The 19868-nt window shown below is 40.2% G+C and overlaps 1 protein-coding gene and 1 long non-coding RNA gene across 5 annotated transcripts in view; one reads left to right on the top strand and one right to left on the bottom strand.

Moving 5' to 3' along the window:
• Window positions 1-6432: 6432 nt before the first annotated feature.
• Window positions 6433-19460, bottom strand: LOC135174667 (uncharacterized). Its single transcript, XR_010302051.1, has 3 exons — window positions 19213-19460; window positions 10137-10465; window positions 6433-7096 (listed from the first exon to the last, which is right to left on the bottom strand). It is a non-coding gene; the product is annotated as an uncharacterized LOC135174667 (long non-coding RNA).
• Window positions 19345-19868, top strand: part of TSPAN12 (tetraspanin 12) — a 52922-nt gene continuing 52398 nt past the window's right edge. The window contains exon 1 of one of the 4 annotated variants that reach the window (XM_064142056.1): window positions 19345-19558. The gene's annotated coding sequence lies outside the window, so the exon portion shown is untranslated. Of the gene's footprint in view, window positions 19583-19868 lie in introns of all 4 variants that reach the window. The other 3 variants (XM_064142054.1, XM_064142053.1, XM_064142055.1) reach the window with 3 other exon arrangements.

Genomic DNA, 19868 nt, shown 5'->3' on the forward strand with positions numbered 1-19868 from the left:
CTTTGGCACCTGCTGCTGCACTACAGCAGTCCTGTCTGGCGAGTCAGAATCCATTCACCACGGTGCACTGCTATGAGCATGTGTTGTCCATTGCAGCATTCCTAGCAGTTTCATCTGCCAGCGTCAGCATCAAGCCTGCTGGTCTCCTCATGGGCTTTCAACTATTTATTATAATTCCTCCTCACTTCCTGTTTGTTGCCTGCTATTCTTCTGCTGTTGCTGCTGTTTTCCCATTTTTTCTAGTTCTCTCTGTCTCACAGTCCAGCTGTCACTCCCAGCTGCCATGGACCCCAGCATCTCCCATATTCCACCTCTTCTGCTGCAGCAGGGGCATTGCCTGCAGCCTCACTCTTCCTCTGCAGGAAATAACTCATTCCTGCTGTACTGCACGCCATTGCTATTGGAGGACATTAGTTAAGTAACTAAATTATCTTGAGCCTGAGCACCATGTAAGGGTGACAGCATGATTGTATTTGTTCTGGACAATCAACTTTATGTAATGGGAAACTTCATCCAATGCCAGATCCTAGGAAAACACTGGGTAAGACTATCAAACACATAATGTTACCCTTGTCTAGTGCAGCACTATGCAGAAACTTCACACTTCCATGCAATGATCCTCAAAAGGGGAAAATCTGGCTCAGAAGTAGTGTGGCTGGATGGTAATCTATCTGAGAAATCACTTTCCTTTTCTATTTACTACACACTCTTTCAAATTTTGATATTCACATTCCTATTTCATGAAAAAAATCTAAGATGCCACATAAATAATTTTCAACAGGAAATTGGAACTGGCATTTTAACTGCAGCTTGACTTTGTGTGCAGACTCAGGCAATTACATCTTCATATTTTAGTTAATTTTATCTGCTACAGCCTCAGATGTACTTGTGGATTTCAGTTATTCCCTGAAAGTCTGCAGGATATGAGCAATTGCTGTTTATATATTAATCACTGAATTTTTTTATCCTGACTTCCTAAGGAAATAAAGCTTTTATGAGCAATGCATATGATTGTGTACACTCTTATCTGTCCTTTCACTCCTCCCTGCCTCTTTTGAATTGACTAATTTCAACCTATCTGAAATAAATGTTGTTATTTGAGAGATGAATTGTGTACTCTTTAAATGATGTGTTTTCCTTAATAGTTTTGGAGTGGTTTTTCTTCCTTTCACTGAGGAAAAGCTGAACATACCACCTGTTAGACTGAAGAAAGTCTACATGAGTACAAGGAGTTCCCCAGCCATGGAACAAGGTGCAGTTTGTGAACATGTCTTATTAGGCACTGTTGTAAGCCACAAATGCCCAGGGAACCAACTGAAGCAGTTTTGCTGCTCACAAACTTTCTGATTTTGTTTGCTTGATTTTATTAAAATCCTGAGTGCTGTATCACATGGCCTGCGTGGGAATAGTGGTTGAAAATAATTCTTTTAGTGATTATTAAAACACTATAGTGAAAGTTTAAGTTTCAAGTGCCTTCAGCTGATTAGTTGTAATGAAAAATTATTTTTTGCCTTTTCATAATTACCAGATTTATAATACTTCCCCCCCTCCCCTGAGGTCAGCACATTCTTGTGGGTAGAAGAGGTCCCAGTCTGTTAGCTTTCCACCGGAAAATGCTATAAATGGCTGCTGTGCCATTGGTGGCATAGATCAATGTGGGATATCACACCATTCCCTCCCCTGTGTTGCTCAGATGATGTGCCCTCTGAAAGTTAAGGTCTGCAAATGAAGCAGGTAAAAAAGGGATAAAAAAGATGTAAGATAGGAGATGACAATGCAGTTGTATTACCCTCCACCCAAGTTCATGCCCTTGTAGCCTCCTTTGTCCCTGGAGCAAATTCAAAGAAGTTGAAAACAACAGCAGGGGAAAGAAGTATTCTGAGAAATTTGCCAAAATGCTGACATTTTGATTGATTGAAGGAGCACAGCTGCCACAGGAGAGCATTCAGACTTTGAGGGTGAGCATGAATCTTCACTGCTCCTGGGTATACGCTCTCAGATATTTGGACTTAGTGAGAAGCCTTTTCCAACTGAAACAATTCTATATAGGAAGATGACCCAGAAACCTTTTCCTTCATGATCACTAAAGCAAGAATTGTGCAGATATTAGGACACCCAGAAAACTGGAGTTCAAACTCAGAAGAGTTGCAGCAAAGGACGTATCTGTATGACAGAATGCAAATTCTGTAACTTCATATCAGTGGAGAGAAGATGTGCTGGAGTATAACATAAGACAGCTCTACACCTATTTGCTACTATAATGTCTGGCACAGCTTGGGGGAAAGAAATAAGCAGACTTTCTTGAAATTCTATTACTAGATATATTCGAGATGGTGTGAACATTGTAGCTGTGATGCTATGAAGCTAAAAGCAAGCAATCTTTCTGGAGAAGATAATTTGCATGACAATTACTTTACTAGAGATGTATACAACTGATGAAAATACCATTTGGAGAATACATAAGGTCTTCTCCAGCTGTCCTATTGACTTTTTTTTTCCTGTTTGGTGTTTTTGACTTGTATAAATACTTCACATGATCTAAACATACCTGTTTTATGCATCCTTAGTGAAATTTGCATCACAATTGAAATATATATCTGCTTACCTTACAAATGAAGTAATATTTATTTCCTACTGACTGTAATCAGCTTACTTTAAGGTTATTATTGTTTATCATTTTTGTTTTGAAACGCAAATTCATGGTCCCACATGTGGTGAGCTGTGTCATGTTAGTTACTGCAGAAATAAGGAATAAAAGACAGCCACAGGCTAAGTTAATACCTAATTCATTTTTCATCTTGTGCAGCGCTGGAGTAGCTTTACTGTATTTTTAGATTAAAGGTTTGCAAATCAGCACATGCCATAATGATGTAACACATCACCCAATGTTTGCATAAACACAAAAAATCCTTAATGAAAGCATGGTCAAGGTTATTTGGCATTGCATTGCTAAACCAGAAGAGGCAGTAAGTGCCATTGCAGTCCATTTTAGAAGAATTTATCAGGTGTTGTATGTTTATACACATCCACAATTCTCATGTATTTCAAGGACAATTCTTTAAAAAAAAAAATCTTAAGTGTGTAACATTATTTTATTTTAGTGCATGTGGAGAGTTTGCCTGTTGGACATTCACCTTCTGTCAGTATTGTACCTCAACAAAATAGGAAGAAGGTTACGTAGTCACTTTGGACTTAACTGGTGTATAGATGGTGCAGAGACTTTAAACAAAAAGTACAAATACAAAAAGTTGTAATCCATCTCTAGCTTAGGAAAAAACAGTGCAGAGTTGATTTCTGGAAATTGGAGCAGATTTCTGGGACAGGTATGATTGGCAGACCTGCAGATTGAATCTGAACCTTTCGCATCCTAGGTAAATTCCTCTCACTGCCAGACTAATATCTGTGCATCCGTAAAATGTAATGCCATTGAATAAAAAACATTCAGAAGCCTTTAAAAATTCTACAGGCTCAAAAAACCATTTGTCTAACATGGTATTGACTATCTTTCATCAACAGAGGACAGACTTAATAAAAAGTATGCACAATTAGACATGATTATAAACTCATGTTACTTCAAGTTGACTGCATTTTCTATACCCTGATACAATTAATTATTTTTTGGTAACAGTGAACTCTGGTACTCTATGGTTGGCAGTGTTAAGTATGTAAAAAGGGAGACTCCCTTGAAAAAAATCTGACACAAAACTTGAAGACTGTTTTTTAATTTTTTAAGAAATATGTAATGGCCTATAGATTCTTTGCATAAGGTATAGAATCATAGGATCAACCAGGTTGGAAGAGACCTCCAAGATCATCCAGTCCAACCTATCCCCCAGCCCTAGCCAATCAACTAGACCATGGCACTAAGTGCCTCAGCCAGTCTTTTCTTGAACACCTCCAGGGATGGTGCCTCCACCACCTCCCTGGGCAGCCCATTCCAATGCCAATCACTCTCTCTGCCAACAACTTCACAGTATCATCAGGGTTGGAAAAGACCTCACAGATCATCAAGTCCAAAACTTCCTCCTAACATCCAGCCTATACTTCCCCCAGCACAACTTGAGACTGTGTCCCCTTGTTCTATTGGTGGTTGCCTGGGAAAAGGCCAACCCCCACCTGGCTACAGGCTCCCTTCAAGTAGTTGTAGACAGCAATGAGGTCACCCCTGAGCCTCCTCTTCTCCAGGCTAAACAACCCCAGCTCCCTCAGCCTCTCCTCATAGGATTTGTGTTCCAGGCTCCTCACCAGCTTTGTCACCCTTCTCTGGACACGTTCCAGCACGTCAACATCTCTCCTGAATTGAGGGGCCTAGAACTGGACACAGTACTCGAGGTGTGTCCTGACCAGTGCTGAGTACAGGGGCAGAATAACCTCCCTTGTCCTACTGGCCACACTGTTCCTGATGCAAGCCAGGATGCCACTGGCTCTCTTGGCCACCAGTACCCCCAGGTCCCTTTCCTCCTGGCTGCTTTCCAGCCACTCAGTTCCCAGCCTGTAGCGCTGCTTGGGGTTGTGGCCAAAGTGCAGAACCCTGCATATAATCTTGCAACTATCAGGTATACACAATGTTGTAATTTTATAACAACATTTAGCTCCTGATTAGCATAGTAACAGATAAGCATTTGGTAAAAATAGAAACAGATCTTAATTAATTTTTATCATGGATATCAAAATTTCTTTGCTCTGACTACATCTGGGCTTTTTTTTTGCGTTTTGAGGCTAAACATAAATTCAGATTATAAATGTTTGCTTCTCAACAATATTTGCTAGAAGAAAAGCCTAATATAGTATGTATTAGCAACTCTCTTCTTTGGTAAACAATGCTGCCAGAAGATGATGATTAATAGTTCTAAATACAATAGATCTGCATTATGTAATGCGTCCCATATCCTTGAAATGGGGACTGCAATTTGTCATTGTTATCTAGAGCTAAAATTACAACAGGTAATTTACAAGAACAGATTGTAGTGTTTTATAATTGCATATTTTAATTCACATATTCTTGTATTTGAATAAATGTTAGATCTTAGAGCAGTGCATTAATTTTCTATGCAGTGACATGCAATGGCTGCATAATAAATGATATGTTTCTTTAGCTGAAATGGCCTCTATCATATTTCTCATACAGTGTGGTATTCTATAAGTAGCACCACAGAATAAACCCACACTCTTCTCTCTGAGAAGCACTGATTTTCTTCTTTTCTCATCCCTGTTCAACTTTGTGACTGGTGAAGTTCACAGCTAACCCTTGAGGTTGGAGTATGCTAAGAATCCAGCATTTTGGCTTGTGCTAAGGTCTCATGTGCCCTAATGATTTGAATGGGAAATTCCATTAAATTGCTGACTTACGGTTCTGGAATTGCTCAGTGACCTCAAGTGCTGGAGGACAGATGTAGATTGCCTTCTTTATTTACTGGTGCTGGCTCATAAATGTATCTCGCTAGCTTGGACAACAGAGAGAGCTCCCTTGTGGGTCACTTAGTTGAACTTCACTGAACAATGTCTGCCCTTGTAAAGAAAAATATTTGGTTTCCAACAGAGAGATGGAAGTTTCTGTGCCAAATGGGACAGTGTTTGGAACAAGCTAGAATAGAATGGAAAGAAGATTAAATTATCTCACTAGGGCTGAAAATTATGACATAGATACCTAAAACTAAAATACACTTATGTGGGTACCTGTCTACTGTGAGTATTCTTCCTTTTCTATTTTCAGTCAGTGTCAACTGCATGAAGCTAATGCATAATCACTCCTTGAAAGTTCCTTTCAAAAACAGAGGTACATTTTGTTAAATATTTAACATAAGCAGTAAGTGACATTGTCACATCAAGCTATTTAAAAGAAGAGAAGTGCAGGTTAGATCAATCTTCAAAGACATTGCAGGGTCCTGAAAAATTCATAGTAGTCAGAGCTTAATGCCTTTGTATCTCATACCATGTACAATTAAACTAGAGTCTGGAGGTGCTCTGCATCTGCTGCCTGAGATGTAAGAATTTATTCATTAATAAAACCCAACATATAGAGATTTTTAGTTCAGAATCAGCATTTGAATCAAGGACAAATATTGCAATCTGATGAAGATTTCAGGTTTAATCACCCACTCAGATTTTAATTTTAATCACTCTCTTCTGAGCAGACATCCACTCCATGTATGTACACATGTTCTTTTGGCAATGGTACTCCATTCTTGTTCATAACACCGTTTTCTGTTATCTGTCTTTGCATATCTCATATCAGTTGGCATAATAGATACTAAAACATTGACATTTGACAGTGATAGGAAAATAATACATATTTTCAGTGGATGCATCTGTGTGATTTTATGTAAGACTTTTATCAGACTGATTTGAAAAAAGGGTAAAGATCATAAAGGTAAATGTACAGAATTTAACAAAATTATGTATAAAGTTATAAAGGATTTTTTATAGAGACTGTATTCTTCAGTTTGTTCACAGGAAGGCTGAAGGCATGGATACAGCTGGACAATACACGTGCCTTATTCAGTGAATTACTAGTAGCTATCATTTGCTGCCTCGCCACAGCAGTAACAAAATAGTAACAGAGCAGAACTCCCATATCGGGTAACACACATACCAGCTGTCCCTTTAACCCACTGCTCTCCTTTTTCCTCATGAAAATCTTGATTTTTTCATATTTAAACATTAGGTATTTTTCAGTTGCAAATGATACATTGTTTATAATGCCACTTCCCAAATACTCAGTGAGTTATGGAAAATTCTGTGCTTGTTATGGAAATAAAACACTTCATACTCATGATAAAAGAAACTGAGAAGTTTGCCCTTCCTGTTAGTATTTGTGTAACTTTAAGAAATGACTTTGCATCATGTGCACAGGTGACATGTGATGCAGTTGTTACCATGGAAACAACAGTATTCAATGGCATAATCAGGCTTCATAACAGCTTTATTTTAATCACCTTCAAATTTTCTGTATTTTCCAAGTAATTTTCTCTGTTTAACATGGAGTGAACATTAAACACCAAATCTGTGGGATGAAGAATCATATGCTTCACTTGGACAACTTTTCAGGCATTACCATCGTGGTTTAGTAATAAATTTCTTTTGTTTCCATTGTTACCTGTATAAAAAAGACAAGTAATGGACAAAGCATATATGTACTTTATCTACATATCTTCAAAATACACTGTAAGGCAGATATCTCCCAGTGGAGACATTAATACTTTAAGCAGTCCATAAGAAACAGTGATCCTATAACAGGTCCATCCATCTTTTGTGCCACTCTTTGTTTTATGGAATAAAGAGGAATGGCTAACTTGAGAAGGGGCCTAAGATACCACAGAGCCTGTGGATGTCATTTGAGCACAGCAACTGTTCTATCTCATAAAGACCTCTATAAAGTGCTTCCTTCTTTGAATATAAATTTATCATGCGATTATAAGATGTTCTTGAAGGAAGCAGATGTATGTGATACCTTGCTGTCCATAAAGAGCACTTTTCTAACAGTTTTGATATGCACTTGCATAAACCAACTCAAATATTTTTTTTCTTTCTTAAAAATGTATTTTTCAAGCTTCTTGACTATATAACATGATGAACAAAACATTCCCAAACCTTTGTGCTCTCAGTTAGAAAAAAATACAAACAATGGTGAAAAAATGTCAGTGTTAAATATTACAATATATAGTTAAGTGTATCAGTTAAAGACTGGCAATAGCATGAGAAAACACCACCACAATTGTAAGTATACAGATACATATTTAAACTATGATCATGTCACATATAACACTGTCATAGTATCACAGTATCACGATATCACCAAGGTTGGAAGAGACCTCACAGATCATCAAGTCCAACCCTTTACCACAGAGCTCAAGGCTAGACCATGGCACCAAGTGCCACGTCCAATCCTGCCTTGAACAGCTCCAGGGACGGCGACTCCACCACCTCCCCGGGCAGCCCATTCCAGTGTCCAATGACTCTCTCAGTGAAGAACTTTCTCCTCACCTCCAGCCTAAATTTCCCCTGGCACAGCCTGAGGTTGTGTCCTCTCATTCTGGCACTGACCACCCGAGAGAAGAGAGCAACCTCCTCCTGGCCACAACCACCCTTCAGGTAGTTGTAGACAGCAATAAGATCACCCCTGAGCCTCCTCTTCTCCAGGCTATTGTACAGATAGCAATTGCTATCTGTACAATAATCTGTGCATAAACAAATAGTTCATACACAATGAAAACTCTGGCTGTTAAACTAGTCTACTAATTTATAAAGCAAACTTTGTAGTCAATCTAGCTTTTTTTTCAGTCTGAAGTAAGCCATTTGATGGGAGTACAATTAGATTTGTGATTCAGTTCTGGGAATACCACTGTGTGCACTTTCTTTACTGTTTTATAGGCCATAACAAGTTGTTCCCAGGACACTTAACAGACAAGTCACATTTTCATCGCTCAGTGGAGCTTTGAGTACATTTAGGACACGTACTGCAGAGCTGTTCATCGCAGTGGTTCAAGGACACCTGGTGCTGTGGAACAAATTCTCTATTTACAAATATAGATTTAATAAGTTTCTGACATGCAGTAAGATTCTTTGATCCTGAAAAAGAAGAGCTGATACATACTAGTGTGTTATGGATGAGGACAATTTGAACTAAAGCATGTCATAGCCATCAAAAGTATCCCAATGCTGTAGTACTGAAGTAAGAGTTCACTGATCATCCACTGGGACTGAAATGTCATTTGAACACCTTCCATGGAAAATCATGAATAAATGACAGTAGGTACATGTTCAAGTCACTCATGGGATAGCTCAGAGCAGGCAGTTCTCTTTAATAATGTTTCTTTAGTGTTGGACAGAAATTGAACTTTATGGCATTTGGCTTCCTATGGTGTTTTTTCAGACTTGCTTGCAAATCTGATTATAATTAGTTTGGCAGTGCTGTGCTGTTATACAAAAGGTGTATAGAATTCCTGTACTTCTGTTTGTGCCCAGTTTATCAGGTTGGTTATGTAGTTGTATTCAGCCATGTCAATGACAATGCTTAGTGGCACAAGAACTGATGGTCTCCAGCACCACTGAGTGACAGTCCAGTTCTGTGCTCTTATCATAGAACCAACCAGATTGGAAGAGACCTCTGAGATCATCCAGTCCAAACTATCACTCAGCCCTAGCCAATCAACTACACCTACATAGGATGTAGATGTATGTCTACATAGGAAATGGCACCCTGACTCTCTAGGGGTGTTTGGTCCATGGGAGTTGTGTATCAATGTTTGGATAGCACATTACTTACATGACAAGCAGCCAATTCACCCACTTGAAAATGGGCTACATTCAGGTAATGTGTTTTGAAAAGACTCCTTATGGTGGAATTTTAACCAAAAAATTCTGTACATTCTTATTTGCCAAGATAACATCAAAAATTCTTGAGAATTATGAGTACTTGTGAATGTAATGAGGTTATATGTTCAGAGGAAGCTGTACGATGATTCTGCTGTATAGATTTATGAAGTATTGCAGTTTGTCTTGCAGCAAGCACATAGAGGCTCCAAGGACAAATCAGAGTCAATGCCGAGTGTTACCTACAAAACACTATCACAGAAATGGCTCAGATTTAGGTCACAAGTAACCTACTTCATACAATACACAGGAAATAGAAAAAAAATAGTGGGGAAGTCAGTTTTCCTCTGATCCATGAAAGACCATTTCTCATTCTCACTTCAATGAAAGCTAGCCAATTGCTGACTCTCATGATATTAGCCTATTTTCTCATAGGAAGATTCTTTCATATGACAGAAATGTGAGACTGATTATAATGTGAAGGAAAAACATGGTAGTAACCCTGATCTCACTCATCATTCTGAGAGAAAACCAGTTTTGGCCTAGATACCTAAATGCCTTGACTTCTGCACAGATGTTCAAAGTACTGAAAATCTGCCAGCTGACAATTCAAAATATTCAGTAAAATAAATGATGCTTTGAGAGGCATTCTTCTCAGATTTGTTATTTTTAGATAAGTATCTTGGCAGGTGTGTACCTTTGTCCAATATAGATCTAATTATCACACCACACTTAAAAGGTCCTGGTAAAAATCTGTGTCTTATAACATGGAAGAAGAACTTTATTAAAGTGAAAAAATGAAAAAGTGCAGCCAGATAACTTACTTTTCTTTCCTTCTACAAAGAGCTTCAGGGTAAAACATCTTCATATTCCTTGATATTTATTTCCAACTTCCATCATTCTCCAGATTTTTATATTCTCTTTTATCTTATCTGTTCTTCGTATCTTTGAATTTCCAGTCCTCTCTGTCATATCTGTGTCCTGCTTTTTCCTGCATCTCTATCAAGTGACAGTTCAGCAGCAGTTTTCATAAGAGCTGTGAGCCAGCCTTAAGTGCATTCATATCCAAGAGAAGAGAACACCATTTATGTTAGGACATTTTATGCATCGTAGCTCCAGACTGCAGAGGAGAACTCAGACAAGGGGCAGAAACCTAGGAAGCAAAAACAGGTATAGCAGCAGTGGATATTTATAATAGTGAAAATAAAGTAATGGAGATAAAAAGAAGGATAGAGAGAAAAAGGGAGAAGGTGAAACAAATGGGAAGAAAACTTCCCTCCCTGTAAGGCCATGAGGAAATTGATAATTACTTAAGTATCATCAGATTTTGCTTCTTCATCTCTAGTAAATGCTAATTCTTAATCAGAGTTGAGCTCTGATTGTCACACATTTCAGGCCTAGTACCTCTGTTATGGAGGATAATCCCATGAGAGTATGTGTAAGTAGATGGAACAACGGGATATGACAACGATTCTCTACCATAAAGCCACAATGCACAGAGCAGCACATTCACCCTAGCTAGCTAGATAATCTTTTCTAAAAACCTATGTCATATTCACCCTGACCTCCCAAAGAAAAACTGCCCTAACAGATAATTTATAAATACTGAAAAATAAGGAAGTATCAGAGTTGAAGATGTGAATCTTTAATCCCTATTAAATTATGATGTTGGCTTTAGCTATACGATCAGACACGTTTTTTTCCCCTTGACCTCTGCTTCATTATGTGCAAAGAATAAGTTTGAAAGATTTTTCTTTTAGCCTCATTCAGCTTGTGCTCAATTTACTTTCCACTACTTAGTCTCATCTGTGAGAACGGCCATGTATTTCCTGTTGGCCTGTTCTGGAGCTTACATAGCACATACATGTTTCACAATCATTTCTCTGCACTACAATTCCTTGGAAAAAAAAAAAGGAGTTTCATCATCTCCACCCTACAGCTGGGAAACTCAGACTGTACAATTTCAGTATCTGAGAATTCAGGCTGATCCATCTGAGTAGTTCATAATGGGTAACATTTCATATTTTCAAAGGGCACTTCCCAGTAGCTTCAGATACAGTTGTGAATGTTTAAACATTTCTGTACATCAGCCTGTGAGATCTCAAGCCGGACAATGACAACAGAATACAAAATAACCATCTGGGAAAAACGTGATTAAAGGAACTTGCCACACAGGAACTCAGCAGTGAAGACTGACTCCAGTTCTCCAAAGCATCTACTGTGTAGTGATGAGATCTCCCTTGTATTTCCCTGTGGCATCAGAACTTTGTGATAAGAAGTGTCACACAACCTTGATAACTAGCAGTGCTGCTGGCACATCACAGATAATAAAACGTGCTTCTGCTCATGTAAAACCCCCTGTTGTGACTGAAAAGGAAGCGTGTACTACAATAAACAGGACTCTGAAGGTCTCTGTGTCTTTCCTCATTTCTGGAGCAAGTAGAAATGATGAACACCTCATTATGGGACTTAGAAGAGAATGTCTAGCAAAAATTATGTGACTCCCATTTTAACATCAGGCACCACGTATTGAAGAAAAGCTGCCAGAAAACAGCAGAGCAGATTTAATTCTTTTTAAAATTGCATCTTTTAGCAGTCAAGATCTTTCTCTTGGACTGAAATTTGTACTTAGGGAGACGTGAATAAGACAAGGAACAACAGGCACTGGGAAGTGTTCTAGGATAAACAACAAAGAATTTCCTTTTATGACAGGAATAAAAAAATCCAACTCCCTATTTTTAAGGTCCTTTAGCTGGACTCACCTTGGGAGTCACTTGAAAGAGTACTGCTCTCTTAAATCCAAATTATTCTTCTTCCCAAACTCTGTGACACATGGTTCACTGACCACATGGCATGTTCTTGCCTCAAGCTTCTAAGAGATTCACAGTTCTACTACCTGCTTAAATACTTTTAGCAATTAACTCTGGCAGTAACTTTCTATCTATCACTGGATGTGCAGATTTTCTGGAATGGAAGAGATTTCCAGACTGTCCCAACAGGGAGTTAACTCCTAAATAAGTTGATGTACACCCTTGCCAAGGATTCTCCTCTTGTGGGTTGTGTAGCACATCTCAATACTGTTGAAGCAGAAATCAGAGAACCAGATTCATCTGTTTCTGATTATTTGGTACATAACTTTTATTATTCTTAACATACTAATTTTGATATAAAGTACATGTTTTCCAAGCTGAATTTGATTCTCACATTTCTTTGACATGCACATTTTTATGTATTTGTATGCTCTTAAAAAAAATCAAAGTAAATAGACTGAAAAATGTGAGTTGTTCCTTTTCACTTAGTATTAAGAGCAAATTTGAATATTCTATTTTTTGATCTTCCTATGTTATATCATTCTCATATTTCATATATTTTATTGCTTCACTACATTCTTTTTCCAGATGCCCTGAATGAAGAAACCATGCCCATCGATACTCATATCCATATTCATCTTCACAGAGAAACACATGATGATGGATGTTAGAACTCTTTGGTTGCTTGTTCAAAATGTATTGTGTATGAATTCTATGTTAAGTGTTAAGAATGTTTTTGCTGGCCATGAAGAGCAAGGCTGTTTGTCCTGTTGCAGCTGCTGCTGTCTTCTAGTTAATGAAGAGAGATGAGATTGCTCCCCAGCCAAAGGGCAATCCAGAGGAGTTTCTATAGGGACACTGATAGCCAGGGCAGGAGACAGAGAGGAAAGAGGTAAAAACATAGGCTCAGAGGGTAACTCAGGTTGGAAAGGACCACCTGTCAAGTCAGATCATGTTGCTTGCTCAGGGATTTATCCATATTGGGCTCTGCAGTGAAACCCCTTAAATGATGGAGAGCAGGAAAATTGTCCTAGAGTTGTACGTCTCCCCCTCAATCTGCTGAGGTGTTATTTGACTTCAGGGAGCCAGAAAAAGTTGCTGAACTAGTAAGAAGGGAAACCTATCTGCAAGAGTCTGTCAGACCATAGTGTTTTAAAGACTTATGATTTTAGTATCTTAATCTTCTGTATTTTAAGTGCTACATTATTCCAGACTGCTGTTTTCATGTTCAAGTAAAACCAAGGTTAATAAACCATAAGAAGTTGGTGTCTCTTGATGTCTTTATTTCAAAAGAAAGAAGGGCACATTTACCTGATGGCCTTGAGCAATGCTGGGTGGTGTTACAAACATACATTTAGCAGACAAGTCATTCCTGAGCCAACTAGTACACCTACTGTTTCATAGATGCATATTTGTGTATCTGAGAATTTTGTTCTTAAGCCTCCATCCTGTCCTTAACATTAATGCTGTCATCAGGGAGGGATATTCATTGGGCAGACAGTCAGAACCAGTGCTGGGGACCAGGCAAAAAACAAGCTTAAAAGCAAGGCAAACTAGACCCCAAAGAAGTGTAGGGCTTTGGGTATTAATTGGCCAAGATAGGAATTATAAAAATAGAATTGTTTTTATTTTCCCAAAAACCCCACCTCCAAACTATATACAGAACTCATTAAGGTTTATTTACAGGCTCTAATTCAGTTGGAGAAATCTTCAAAGGATGAAGAAATTCCACTATGAAATTACCCTGCATTGCAAACTGTGCCATAAAGGCTTGCTGCTGCACCATAAATTATTTGGTTTGGGTATTAATTGGCCAAGGTAGGAATTATACAAATAGAATTATTTTATTTTCCCAAATACCCTGCCCCCACACTCTATACAGAATTAGTTAAGGTTTATTTGCAGGCTCAAATTCAGTTGGGAAAATCTTCAAAGGATGCTTCTGGGCAAGTTTAGTGATTTAGGGAAGTCAGAAAATTGAAACGCAGCTTTATCCCACTTAGAAATCAGGCTGAGCAGAGAATTAAGGGAACAGCAGACTTTACTCATGGAGGTGAGCTAGGAAATTTGGTGATGATTCCTTAGTGAATTTCTCAGCTCCGCAGCTTCCTGAGACTGCAAGTTATGTCCAATGATGGATCCAAGTGGCAAAAATCCAAGGTGAGTGAAAAGACCTGCCAAAATCAAGTGTCTCAAGACACAGCTTCCCTGAGACAGATTTGAGGAAGCAGCACTACTTCAGCAGAAGAATGGGAAAGCCAAACTTCTGGCTTCTTCCCCAACTTGGATAGTGAGCAAGAAATCAGGCTGCACAGTGTGGCCAGGGAGAAATCAGGTCTCCGTGCCACTGGCAACTCCCTGTCAAATGGACTTAAGGATTTGCTGAACTTGCAGGCTTGTGGGTCCTCAGGCATGAACTGTGCAAGAGCAGTGATGCATAAGACAGTGCAAAAACAGGCGTGGTGCAAAACAGGAAATGTGCAAAGGTGGGAGCCATCCACAAGCAGGAACCCTCCAAAACAGGAACACTGCAAAATGGGAACTCTCCAAAGCGGCAACTCTGTTAAGGCAAGAACTCTGTGTTTTCCTTCTCACTCTACTTAGGCTTTTCCTAGACATTGTGTCCATTTGCCATGTATACTGAGCATGAAGAATCCAGCCAACCACCAGCTGATTCTAGCACAGGCTTCCACATGAGTCAGTAGTTGTGTGGAAAAGGCACCTTTTGCTGTTCCCCCTTCAAGCCTGCAGTGGTGGTAAGCAGTTTTTCACACCTTCCTTTTCCTTTTTTCCCCATTCAAATCTCCAGAGATGGAGTGGGGGGCAGGGGGAAAAGGAATTTGGAGAAGTTGTTAAGAAGGGTACCAAGCAAAGAGCAGAAAAAGGGAAATACAGACAGGAAGGCTCTAGGGAAAATGGGTCAAGGAGTCTAGCCTAAGGACCAGACGACTTGGAGAAAGTCTAAGAGCTAAAATAAGCAGGCAGGATTAAAGTACAAAATACCATTATAATCCAGTAACAGACTGAGAAAGACAGTCCAAAATCCATCCTCAGAAGTCAGTACTGGTGAAGTTAGTCGCATAAATTAGTCATTGCAGACAGATGCTGGTTACAGAACTTGCCTACCTAGGTGACATCTGGCAGGGGCTTGCAATAAAAAAGCTATATATAAAAAAGAATGACTTTAGTATTGGTGAAACTTTACATATACTGCAAAAACAAAAGGGACCACAGAATTTTCACAACTAACAGAAACTGTGGCTGCAACAAATATATAAAAATTAACTCATTAAGAATTGCCCTGGTGCTATTAAAGACATTTCTAGTTTAGGCTAAAATTTTGTCAATAAATCTGTACACAAACAACTTGCTCATCAGAGTAGACCAAACTGAGTCTATAACACAGAGAAATACAGAGTATGTCCCAAAGCACATCTACATGTACATTCAGTACTCTGTTCAATACTCATCTGAGTAATTTTAAATGTAATAGCAGCATATAAAAGGGCATTTCTTTAACTCATTGCTTTTCCAGTGATAAAGTTTCCTACCACCTAGTATGAGGCAATTATCTCCTATAAATTTACACATAAGCCTATTGCTATTCTACTTCATCAGGCTACTCACGTAGTTTAGATTAAAGACACATCCAGCTGTATGTGCTGAGTGGGTGCCTTTAATATTCACTTTTGGTTTAGTCAGGTTTCCTGATGAAGAAGGGCTTGTGAGATCATACTGCAGTGTTCATACAGGCATATGCCTGCCAATCCACACTATTCTATTAGCTTTTGTACCTGCTGGTCAATTTCAAGTACATTTGACAATGAGGAGATAGCTTGCAGATATTCAGTTTCTGTAGAACAATTGAAAATAGAATCATAGAATCATAAAATCAACCAGGTTGGAAGAGACCTCCAAGATCATCCAGTCCAACCTAGCACCCAGCCCTAGCCAGTCAACTAGACGACTTGTTAGTTTTAGGCTAATGGTTGGACTCGATGAACTTAAAAGTCTTTTCTAGTCTAGGCAAGGCTATGATTATGTTCCTGGCACGTAGAATCAGAGAGTCTAGAATAGGTAGTTATGCAGAGGAAAGGGAGAATATGGAGTTACTGGTGTTTTCATCCACCTCCTCTGCCATTGACGGAAAGACTGTATCATAAATCTACTAACTCTACAGAATTCATGTTAGAAAGTAGATGCCCTGTCACAGAAAAAAAAAGCTTCACAATTTGTATTTTATTAGACAGTGGAGAATCCAAGCAGACAATACCAATCCACAGGACATCAACAGTTTCCAGGGATATAAATTTCTGTGCTGCACATTAAAGAAGCTTTACTTGCTAAGAACAAAATTGTATTAAAAATATAAATATGAAGAGCTTTCTGTTTGTAAAAATATATTCTCTTGACTTGCCCTAAATAAAGCCTGAGGAATTTAAAGGAAAACAGAAAAGCATGCACTGAAGCAGCATAGTAGCTTCCCTGAGTTTTTTGGGGTGATTAGCTAATATTTCCAGTTTAGTGACTATTTTGAATGCATGGGAACTTTCTGTATATTTCTTTCCCATTGTTGACATCATGGAAATGTCACAAGGTTTGACAGCTTGGTAGAAAGCAGTATTCCAAAGGGACCTTCTTCTGGGCCCTATGGTGTTTAGCAGACAGTCATAAACAGGTCCTGTTTTCTTTATGTTTTGAGTAAAATTTTTTTCTGGGAAAAAAACCCAACATTTAGCTAACAGCAAAATGACCGAAAATTCTTTAACCAACTAAGGGATCTTTTTTGTATCTATGATGGTGTTATTCTAACAGACTTTAAAAATAAGAGTCAGGGAATCTTATAAGAATGGAAACTCGACACAATGTGCCATTTTAGTAGGATTTTTAACAAGTGAGAGATCTAAAAGGTTGGGGGTTTTATTCCCTTCTTCAGATTCCTTATTCACTAGGAATAGTTGACCTCTAAGACAAATAATACCTGAACTAAGTATAAAAATTTATTTACTGTTTTAGGCATGTTTAAAATAAAAACAATGGGTGTAAGATAATTCATTATTGATTTTTTTTTGTAAGTAAAATGCTCAGGTTCTTTGTTCTTTCCCAAGGGAAAATCAAGAACACAAACATAATCTCAACTATTTTTAATTTGGTTTACAACAGACTCTTCAGCTAAGGCTGAAGCTCAGTTGTAAATTGACACTATTTTTGTAAACTGGCATAAATTCACTGAAAATACTATACCTGTTCAAGATCTGTTTCACTGACTGTGTTCATGTGAAGTCTTCGTCAATAAGAGGAATGAATGGTATGTAAACAGCACAATGAATGTACATAATGTTACCTTTTAGCAGGACCTATCTTAGCTCAGTTTGCCTTATTTAGGTATGGAATTAACAGTATTCAGTGAAGATTAGTAATGTGGCATGCTACACTCCCTGGAGGGGCTCTTGATTTCAGAAAAGCGAATCAAACTAGCAGAGCTTAGCAAATTTCAAGGAAGAAAAATCTTCACACGCCAGATTTCTGCAGCATTCTTGAGTACTCTTTACTGCCATTTTAACCTCCATAAATTTGGCATAAAATCCTTGTTGCATGGGAATTTATGTTCATTCATGTCTACTTTACTTTAAGGAAGGATAAATATACCTGAAGAGTTTTTCTACCCCAGTTCATTACTAGTGGCATGAAATTGTGGAAATTATAGCTCGGGTCTGCTGGCCACTCTTCCATTGATGTACCCCAGGATACAGTTGGCTTTCTGGGCTGCAAGTGTACACTGGCAGCTCATATTGAGCTTCTCATCTACCAGCATCCCCAAGTCCTTTTCTTCAGGGCTGCTCTCAAGCCACTCACTGCCTAGCCTATATTGGTGCCTGAGATTGCTCCAACCCAATCTGTGTGTGTGTGTCTGTCTATCTATCTATCTATCTATCTATCTATCTATCTATCTATCTATCTATCTATCTATCTATCTATCTATCTATCCTCATTGGAACAATACAGATGTCAGTAGAAAACTACCACCCCAATTGCACTTGAACAGATTTCAGAGATAGGATGACTTTTTAAGCTTACTTGTGGCTTCTGTACGTACTGTGCAGAGTACAGGGCAAATCAGAGGCTATGTCGCCTAAATAATAACTGCAGATTTTGCCCATTTGGGGAATGATTTATCTCCAATATGGTTGTACTTCCAAATTTGCTGCTTAGCTATGGAGAGCAGGTGCCAGGCTGCTAAAGACTAGACTGAGGTTTCATGTCAGCAGTTACATTTCACAGTATCACAGTATCACAGTATCACCAAGGTTGGAAGAGACCTCACAGATCATCAAGTCCAACCCTTTACCACAGAGCTCAAGGCTACACCATGGCACCAAGTGCCACGTCCAATCCTGCCTTGAACAGCCCCAGGGACGGCGACTCCACCACCTCCCTGGGCAGCCCATTCCAGTGTCCAATGACTCTCTCAGTGAAGAACTTTCTCCTCACCTCCAGCCTAAATTTCCCCTGGCGCAGCCTGAGGCTGTGTCCTCTCGTTCTGGTGCTGGCCACCTGAGAGAGGAGAGCAACCTCCTCCTGGCCACAACCACCCCTCAGGTAGTTGTAGACAGCAATAAGGTCACCCCTGAGCCTCCTCCAGGCTAACCAATCCCAGCTCCCTCAGCCTCTCCTCGCAGGGCTGTGCTCAAGGCCTCTCACCAGCCTCTTTGCCCTTCTCTGGACACGCTCCAACACAACAGCACTGAAACCTTGTGAAATGCCTGTGAAATCCTGCGAACCCTCCCCATGTCTTGTGAGGAATTTCCCACTCTAGGCCAACATGCCACAAGATGTGGCTTGTCTAAGCCCATTGCTTATTGTCTACCTTGAAGGAAAAAATTGCAAAGCAACCCTCACGCTCCACCATAACTGGGCCTCTGAGTCCTACTGTCAGTGGGAATGCATTTCTGAGGATAACTCCTTCGGGCTTTGCCCCTGAGGCCAAGGGCCAGATCTGCTCTAAAGGATGTACTCCCCAGGAGGAAACCCATTGGGTTCAGTGGGTGTCTCCCACTGAAATTCCCTCATGCCCCAAGCTGCCATTCACACTTAGCTCTGCAGATTCGTTTCCATCGGTAGGTGTTTCAGTGACCACCCCTGAGCTGCTCCCGTCAGTCAGTAGGTCAAGCCCCGGTGGGCCTTTCTCACTCCGCGAGGCCCTGACAGGGCGGGATGCACGGCGGCGGCGCTAGGACCCGGCGGGTGGCGACAGCGCGACGCGGCGCATGCGCGGCGGTGTCTGTGCAGCTGGCTACCGCCGCGCTCGGCGGAGCAAGCGCTGGGACCGCGGTACCGGCGCCTCGCTGCAGGCAGCGGCTGCACCGTCGGGCATGGACAACGCGGCTCTGCGCTGCGCTGCCTTGCCCCGTCCGGATGAGTCCTCGCTGGAGCAAGTGAGTGAGGGGAGCGCTCGGGCGGTAAGTGGCCGCTGTTCTCCGGCCGCCCTCCACTGGACAACGCGTCCTTCCCAGACTGGGAGGGAGCCGGCGCTCCCGGACCGTGCCTCCTCTGCCCTTGGAACCACTCCGGTCCCGGGACAGCCCGCGGATTCTCCCTTGTGCAAAGTTTTGTTAATAGGTCTCTCCCATCGGTAACTCCGGGAGCGGAGGGTGCCGAAGTGGGTGACGGGTGGCCGCTACGAGGGTCCCCTCGGGTCTTGGCCGCTCCCGTCCGGGCGGGGCCGGTCCAGGGCTGTCCCGGTCC

Source organism: Pogoniulus pusillus, chromosome 4 (assembly GCF_015220805.1).
Source record: "Pogoniulus pusillus isolate bPogPus1 chromosome 4, bPogPus1.pri, whole genome shotgun sequence".
In the NCBI taxonomy this organism is placed as follows: Eukaryota; Metazoa; Chordata; class Aves; order Piciformes; family Lybiidae; genus Pogoniulus; species Pogoniulus pusillus.